Raw genomic sequence first — 8,832 nt, forward strand, 5'->3', positions numbered from 1 at the left:
ACACTTCCCCCTCCCAGCTTCTTGCCTGGGTCCTCTACTCGGTTTCTCAGAAAAGCATTTCTAGTCACTGACTGTGTGTGCAAAAACATCCGAGATCACCAGAAACTAGCCTTTACCAAGAGCCAATCTAGCGCCCATGCACCCCCCGCGGTGCTTCATCAGACACCCCACTCCCCCTCCCTGGCCAGCAGCCCCTCTCGAGCCGTTATATCATCGCTGCCTTTGTGCCCCCACTGCAATGCCACTGTCTGCACATCGCAGTAGGATAAACACAGCTGCTCCGAAGCAGCTCATTCCACTCCTATCCAACTGCTTGTTTAGCCCTTGATCCATGGAGGTAAAAAATGAGAGCAGCTCCCAGACACTGCCTGTCTAGATTCGGCTCTCACAAGTACCTCCTGCCCATGGTATCGGTGTCACCCAGATCTGAACCCCATGATATGACCATCAGGAGTTGCCTGAGAGGTCTGTGCAAAACATGGGTACAAGTTAGTAAATGCAATGCTTTCTGAAATCTTGGGAGGTTCTTGAGAACGCTACACATTTTCTTCTTAAATCAGAACCATATTCAGTGGAAATAGAGATAGGAAAGACTTTGAAGACGTGGCAACTGAGTTAACTAGCTCGTTGCCAGGCTGTGTCTCTTAGCTCTCTCAGTCCAGCCTCAGCACCTCCTAATCTCTAGTCTCCGCCTCGCCTCAGTCCTTCTCATCCTTGTCTTCTCTGTGTCTCCTCTGTTTCTCTCTGACCTACCTTACCTCCTTCCCATCCTCCCCCCACCCCAGGCTGCGCGGGCCAGGTCGCTTCAGCTTGGGTAGCCTAGTCCAAATAGCTTTACATTTCAGCTGTTGGCCTGCTGGTTCCCCACCCCTCAACAGATCCATAGAGAGTAAGCTGGGGGCTCGGACACTCCCCACTCTTCCTTCGACATCACCTTCTCTTAGCTGCCTCAGCACTGCCCACTCTAAACTGGCCAGAAAACGCTTTCGATTCAGTGGTTCGGTAAAGGGAAAACACAGAAACTAGCGAGGATAGGAAAGGCCAAGGGAAATGGACTAGGACAGTTTCCTTGTCTCTGTCCAGAAACTTCATGAACTGTGCTATGTACTCTCACTCAGGAGCCTCCACTGATATGCATCCCCCTTGTCAAACACGAAATCGTTCCCTTGTCTCAGGGTCTCTTGGGGGGGGGGGCATCTCTCCTTCTCAATCCTCAAATACCAGTGGTCCCTGAGTAAATTGACACTTGTGACAATGACTGATGGGGATTTCCAAGGGGGTCTGGAAATCTTACTCCCAGGAGGGACACTAGACGGCCTCCTCCCTGCAACCCCACCCCCAGCACCCACTCGGGCTGCTGATGCCTGACGTGACAGAGCGCGCCCAGGGCCTGGCCACACCAAATGTCATTCTCGTTCTCGCCCATGCCTCTGTCACCTCCCTTCCCTCAGGACTCGTTGCAGATAGATTTGGGAAGGACAGGCTCTCCTCATTCCCACTTCCCATCCTCTGGGACCGCAGTTCCCGCATATGCCAAAACCCTTCCTGTTTGGTCCAATCCTCCCTTCTCAGTGGAGGGGTGGCTCCTGCAATCCTCTAGTCAGGGGGAGTCGGGGAGGCAGCTGGAGTGGCCTGTTTTCCTACCTCTCCCTCTTTCTTCACTCAGTTCCTATCTCACTGTAACCGGGGGACTCCGGCCGCCCCATCCCCGCCTCCCTCCCGACAGCAGCACTAATAATGACCGCAAGCCCACGGAGCAACCACCACGTGCCACGCACGTGTCTGCTCAGCTCTTCCGGGACTCTGGCTCACGTCCCTACAATACCCTTTCTTCTGTGGCATATCTTATTCCTTAACTCCCTGTCTCATCTTTCTTCATCTCGGACTTCTTCTAAAAAGTCGGGTGGCGGTGACCCCACTGCCGTGCTTCCAGAGGCCACGCCTCCTGTGGCTGCGCCCCTTAAACGCTGGGCCAGTCCGTCTGCGGGCTTCAACCAGCCCTTCATATCCTAAAGAGTCATCTGAGCCCAGGCGCCCCCTTTCGCCAGCCCAGCCGGCTCTTCCTCAGCGGCCTTTGCGGGGAGTCCGTGGGCAGAAACACCGCCACCGCTGCCTCACAGCCCCCCCCCCCCGCCCCCCCGCCAGCTTGGTCCCGCTGTCTGGGCCTTTGGGGGTCCCCTGGGATCACCCCTTCACACCCCCTCCGTTTACACACCCTACGAAAGCTGCAATAAGCACCTGTACTCTGGCCTTCTGAGGGCCGCCTCAGTCCTCGGTCCCCACGCCTCGTCACCTCTCCTCCCCCCGGCCCCCTTGTTTCCCACCAGCTTCTTAACAAACCCACCCCCTCTTTCATTCATTCAGTATAATAGTCCCACAGACTTTCGGAGGACGAATTTTGTATTTTCAGACCCCCACCCAAGGGGTTCCTTCAACGAGAGAGAGAATTGGCTCCCACCCTCCCCTGAGACGACCCGGGGCTTGACTGAAACTGTGGAACAGACGTTGCCCAAACCGTTACTCCAAGGTCTCGCGAGGAGACAGTCGGTTGGTAACTGCTACTTGGTTTCTAAGGCTCATCCTTCATTGGGCTACTGGCCTGTCAATCACCTCTGCTGGGCCAATGAGCAGCACCACCTCCAATAAGTTCGAGGGCAGACCACCGTTTCCCTGGCTATTTGAGCCGACTGCGGAGATGGCTCTGCTCCCCTTACCTACTTCTCTCGCCTCTGGGTCCTATACATCCCGGGCAGGTAGTGAGCCTAGACCCACCTGCACACTGCGAAGGGCCTTTGAAGGAGGAAAGGGGGAAGGGTTAGCATCACCTAAATGTTAGGGGTTAGTAACAACGGCGGTATTAGGAAGACCCTCCTGGCTGGATTCTGCCCCACCCTGGCAGTCCCCATGTGACCTCCGGTCAGCCTTCCCCTTGTCTTGGGCTTCCGATGCTTCTTCAAAAAAAAAAAAGGAGGCTGGTTGCCCATAATCTCTCAACCTCCTTTTCTTTATGTTATTTTGGAAGACATCGTATCTCAAGAAAGGGAGCGCCCAGCCCGTTCAGGGGAACGCGAAGAAGCACTTCCACCGTCCAAAGCCAAGCGGGGGTGCTCAGAAAGAATAAAGGAGCGATGCCCTCTACCCCGGCGAGAAACGTTAGGACCAAAACGGGGAGGGGGCGCGGGGCACAACTGCTTCCCAGAGGAGCCTCTGAGTGTGGACTGGAAAGAAATGAAGCCTGTGGAGATGAGAATGAAGAGTCTCCTCTAACCCCATTTATAGGTTGTTCCCTTCCCGTAGTTTCCTATAAAGGGTCCTTTTGAAAAGCTCTGTCTCACCAAGTTGAACAAGAATGTGTTCCCACAGTATTGAATGAGCCTTTAATTTGCTGGCTTCTCTATTTTCTTAACCGACACCACCTGCAGAAGCTGACAATGACCGATAGGCTTTTTCAGTGGATACCAGAATGTCCTTTCCCACAGCCTGGAGGGAAGGCGGAATAACTGCTTGGCAACGAAAGGTGAGTGTGGGGAAGGAGGGGGCAACTCTCTCTCCTCTTCCCCGCCTCCTCCGCCCTCCTTTTCTTTTCCCCAAATCCTTCTCCCCAGCCCTTCCCTCTTCCCACCTGCTGACTCCAGCTCAGGCCACTCCAATGCCCACTTTTCACCCCCTCCCCTGGAAATTCCCCGGGGGCCTTATGGCGTGCTCAGGAAGGGCCGGCTGTTCCCTGGCCCACGCTCCTCACTGTCTGCTCCCCTGGGAAGCAATCAGCTTCCAGAAACTTTGAGAAATTGCTTTTCTGCACGAGGGCACCAAACTGCTTCAGAGGGATGGTCTGTAGTGAGTAGCGTTGGCAACGCCATTTCCCGGCCCGTGGGGCGTCAGAGGACTTGGCACCTGCCCCTGTGAGTTAGAGGTCGTCAGCTGTGGAGGTGCAATAAGTTTGTCCAGACCCCACACATCTGCTGCTGCTTAGGCCTCTTCCCAAAAGATTCCCAAAGATTCTGCTTCTCAAACCATCAGCCTCCCCTACAGCTGTTTTTTTTTCTTCCTTTGTTTTGTTTTTCTCACTTTCTCCTTTATTCTCCTAACTGTATTTTTTTTCCTGTGTCTTTCTCTCTGGTTTGATTTTTTTTTTCCTTTTGTTCTCTGAGGCCAAACAGAAACCTGGAGAAGATGTGAAGATGGCAGTAGTCAGGAGGAGGAGCACTGGCCTGAGAACTCAACATAGGAGGCAGAACCCCACTTCCTGTTCTAGCAGGAGGGAACCTTGTCCCCACCGTCCTCAGACATCCCCTTGGTACTGGGTTTGTTCTTCGGGCCTGCTATAGAGGGGCACCCCGACTGTAACCCAGCATCCCCAGTGATCAGAACCACTGACTCCTGCCTCCCATGTCCCACCCCACCCCCACCCCACCATGGGAGGCCCCTACAGAAGCAAAACATAGTCACCTTAGACTCTGGCATACTGAGACCCTGTTCCTATCTCACCTGGCTGCCAGTTTATTATTTAATAAAAACAATTGTTAAATAATACTCCTGTGTCAAAAGTGTTATTGAAGTATTTGTTTCAAATGTAATGTTAAATTGCATTCCCTCTTCTTCCTCCTCATCTTCCCCCTTGCATCCTCCCTAGAAACAAAATGATAGGAGGAGGCTGGGAATGAGGGTAAAGTGCACCAGTGTCCATTTCTCAGTAGAGAGAAATCCTGAACCACGCTACATGCTCACGGGCAGGGGGTTTGGGAGCGCAAGTGCCCCCCTCCCCATAACTGAGAAAATGGTTTCCCTGACCACAAGACACGCACTCAGGTGGACGGCATTTCCCCTACTCTCCTGGAACATCACGTAATAGAGACTTACAGGTAAAAGGGATGTCTGTGTTACAATAAAAGCCCTAAAATACTCCATTTGTGTTAGTGTGTAGTGACTATGCAGCTGTTAAAGAACTTACGTGCATGACCCATGGACATAAACTAAGAGGGGGAATGCTGGAGGGAAGGGGGATACCCGGCAGAGGGGGGCAAGGGGAGAGAAATTGGGACAACTGTAATAGCATAATCAATACAATATACTTGAAATAAAAATATTGAGCTGGCCAAAAACTTCATTTGGTGTTTTCCATCCGATGGCTCTCGGAGCTCTTAGCTGTCTTTAACTTCATTCAAAACAATTATGTTAGATCGTATTGTGACAGCTGTCATATCAGTGTACATTTAAAAAAACATCAAATTTGGTGAATTTTTGAGTAACTATTTTAATATTGAAGATGAGAGAAAATATGTAACATTTTCGGCATATTATGCTTTATTATTCCAAGAAAGGTAAAAACGCAACTGAAACGCAAAAACACGTTACTGTGCAGCGTATGGAGAAGGCGCTGTGACTGATCCGATGTGCCGAATATGGTTTGCGAAGTTTCGTGCTGGAGGTTTCTCACTGGACGATGCTCCACAGTCAGGTAGACCAGTTGAAGTTGAGAGCAATCAAATCATGGCATTGAGAACAAGCAACCTTCTACCACATGGGAGATAGCGGACATTCTCAAAATATCCAAATCAATGCAGTTATTGGTGAAAATGAAACAAAATGTGTCTTTTATTTTATGGAAAAAAAACTAAACGGACTTGTTAGCCAGCCCAATACATGCGAAGACATGTTTTTTCCCTGACACAAGTAAAGCAGCACGTTCCAAAGCTGCACGTGCCGGGTGTCCCTAACTATGGAAGGCATCTGTGTGCACAGGGCCTTGCCAGCACGACAAACTCCAAAAAGTCCAGAAAACTTTGAAATTATGGCTGATTTTATTTTGTTATACATTGTTTATTTTCTACCACACACACGTATTATAATCAGAAGAAAAAAAGTCCAAATTGTAAAAGCAGTTGGTTCTTCCCTGTGATAAATGAAGAAGGAACTACAGCAGACTCACTGAGGGAGTTTCAGGGCTGCTGGTCCCCACATGACAACGTGGGCTGGCGGTGTTGGAAGGCCCTCATGGGAGCCAGTATCCCACAATCCTGCAAATAAATCGTCAGGAGGACACTGCTCTGGTAGGGGCCGGACAGTGTGTTCCGCCCTCACCCACATCCACTTTTCCTTTCTCTTCCACCTCTGTGCCATAGTGCCAAGCACCCCACACTTACGGGCGAAAGACCTGGGTTCAGATCCTGAGCCTGGCACGTCCCAGCCGGGTAACTGGGCAGATTACTCAGTCCTACAGAACGCAGCCCATGGGTCGCTGGCTCTCACCTCAGGGATGCTGCTATCGCTGTCCCTTTTACTGGGATGCCGCGCCCCCACATTTTCACGTGGTCTGCTCCTGTCACTTGGGCCTCAAAACAAATGGCATCTCCTCAGAGTCCCTCTCCCCAGTCACTTTCCATAACATTTTTCCTATTTTCTCTGAGCGCTGATCCATAACCAAAATTATATATTTGCTTTATTTCTTATTGTCTCCTAGAAATTATATTTCTTGGGAGCTGGAATCTTGTCTGGAACATCACTGTATCCCATTGTCTAAAACACTGCCTGTTACTAATTAAATGAGGCAGACACTGTGAGATATATTTTCTCCATGTTTTCTTATTTAATCTTTCCAGAGAACCTCGTGTGGTTTACGTGCAAGGAAAAGGTTAAGAACAGAGAGGTGAGGCACAATGAGTAAGTGGCAGAGCCAGAATTAGAACTAATTCCAGAATGCTTTCCACTTCGCTACCCTTCCCTCCCATGCAGCCGGCATGGGGCCCGTTCTGGAGAGAGAGGCCTGGGACGATTCAAGGGCAGGGAACATCAAGAGCCAAGTCTCTGAGTCCAGAAAGTTTAAAACAGTGTAAGACTGACCCGGGTACGGTCGTGGGAAGTAGAGGGAGTAAAGGATGGAAAAAGCCAGAGGGGCTTGGTTACAGTTCAGCAGCTTGAGACCATTTTACATAAGTATCTGAGCCACACACGGTATCTTTTATTCATTTTATAAACAGAAACTGAACACTTCCTGCGGGTTTTAAGTGACTCAGAACATCCCTAGAATGGGTAGCCCCTCTCCTTAATTGAACACCTACTGTGTGTTCCACATGGCTCAGGACCCATCTAGCCTGGGAGGTTTTGTCCTTGTCCTCTCGATGTCTGGGGTGCTGCATCAACCCCGCTGGGTGTCTGGTTAGCAGGGGTTACTTGCCCTGAGCAGAGACAGATGGGAGATTTCAGTCATCATTAAGGTTTATTGACCAGCGCGGCTGGAATTTCCCAGAGAGAGGAATTAATCTTGCTACCGACTGAGAGCAGACATCCTGCTGGGAGTAGTTACATAAATTCTGTTGCTCAAATTAATTAGGATTGTGATTCATTTGTTTAATGAGGAAGAATCTGGTGGTGGTAAAAAGCTGCTGGCTGGACCTTTCAGAACCCAGCCAATCCCAGGTGTCACCACGGCTGGTGGGAGGACTGGGCTGGTCACACAGGACAGGGATCTGACTCGGGGGGATGAGTGTGGTCGATCATAAGAGGCACAAACTGAGGCAGGCAGAGAAAGCCCATCAGAACACGGTGCAAGTTTAGAAGGGGGTCCAAGGCTCTGCGGGCTCCCAAAGCTCACGCCTGTCCAGCTCCCAAGTGTGGAAGGATGTTTTAGCTTGGTCCACAGTCTTCCACCCTCTTCTCTTTCCTGGTTGTGGAGAAAAATGCTGAAATCACCCAGTAGCACTCCAGGGACTCATCCAGCCATTTTTCCTCCCATCCTCCCAAATGCTAAGCTCTATTATCCACAGAAAGAAGAATTCTTTCAATAAAGAATTGACCTATTGCCTGAAGCACACAGAAACATTTTTTTCTTACTCCCACCTCTACTAAAAAAGAGAACCCTCCCTTCTACCCAAAGTGCCCCTTCTGCCTGTTTGTGGTAACTCCCAAGCTCCACGGTATCCTTCGCTCTAATTGAAGTCCCTCCTGGCCAGGGTCTCCCTTGGCATGAGATCTAGGTCTTAGCTCCAACCAATCAGGTGAGAGACAGGATGGTGGCTGGAGTACGGCGACAGCAGTGGAGATGCAGAGAAGCAGAACTTCTGCACAATTCCAGGGGGCATCATTCACTTTGTAGTTGACGTGGGAGGTACCCTCCGGGATAAAATAGAAAGGGCGCTTCCTGGTGGCGCTAGAGAAAAGTGGTCAGAGCAGGAAATGGTTTGAGGGAGAGTCTAGCAGGGTGGCCAACCCGCGGCCCGCAGGCCACGTGTGGCCCAGGATGGCTATGAACACGGCCCAGCACAAAATCATAAATTTACTTAAAACCTTTTTTTTTTTTGCTCATCAGTTTTCATTAGTGTTTGTGTATTTAATGTGTGGCCCAAGACAACTCTTCTCCCAGTGTGGCCGAGACGCCAAAAGGTTGGACAGCCCTGGAAAGGATCTGCTGATGGATTGGAAGAGGAAAAGAGAGTATGAAACTTTAGGACTGTCTTTCATGTCAATATCTAAAGAAATCCCTAAGGAGCCTCGTCTTTCTAGCCACTGCCACTCCCCACCGCCCCCACCTCTTCTTATTTTATGACTGACCCGGATGGCACAGCCTGCATAAACTAGAAGTCGGGCAGCACCAGACATTTCGTGAAGCAGGAGCATTCGTCAAGGGCTTGTGTCTGGCTGCCCAAGGTGGCTCCTCCTCTCCCTCCACTAGGCCAAGACGCTTTGCCTGGGGCGCAGTCGGGTATGACTCACTTAGAGACTGGACAGTGACAAAGGAGCACTGACCTGGGGACCTGAAGCCCAAAGCCAGGTGACCCAGGATGAGTCCCACAAGCTCCCTCAGGCTCAGTTTCCTCATTCCTGAAAAGTGCCAGC

General features: G+C 50.7%; 1 long non-coding RNA gene across 1 annotated transcript; it reads left to right on the forward strand.

Annotated features, from left to right (window-relative positions):
- Window positions 1-3,419: 3,419 nt before the first annotated feature.
- Window positions 3,420-4,531, forward strand: LOC118501010. Its single transcript, XR_004903583.1, has 2 exons — window positions 3,420-3,517; window positions 4,152-4,531. It is a non-coding gene; the product is annotated as an uncharacterized LOC118501010 (long non-coding RNA).
- The last annotated feature ends 4,301 nt before the right edge of the window (window positions 4,532-8,832 follow it).

Source organism: Phyllostomus discolor, chromosome 6 (genome assembly GCF_004126475.2).
Source record: "Phyllostomus discolor isolate MPI-MPIP mPhyDis1 chromosome 6, mPhyDis1.pri.v3, whole genome shotgun sequence".
NCBI classification, from domain to species: Eukaryota; Metazoa; Chordata; class Mammalia; order Chiroptera; family Phyllostomidae; genus Phyllostomus; species Phyllostomus discolor.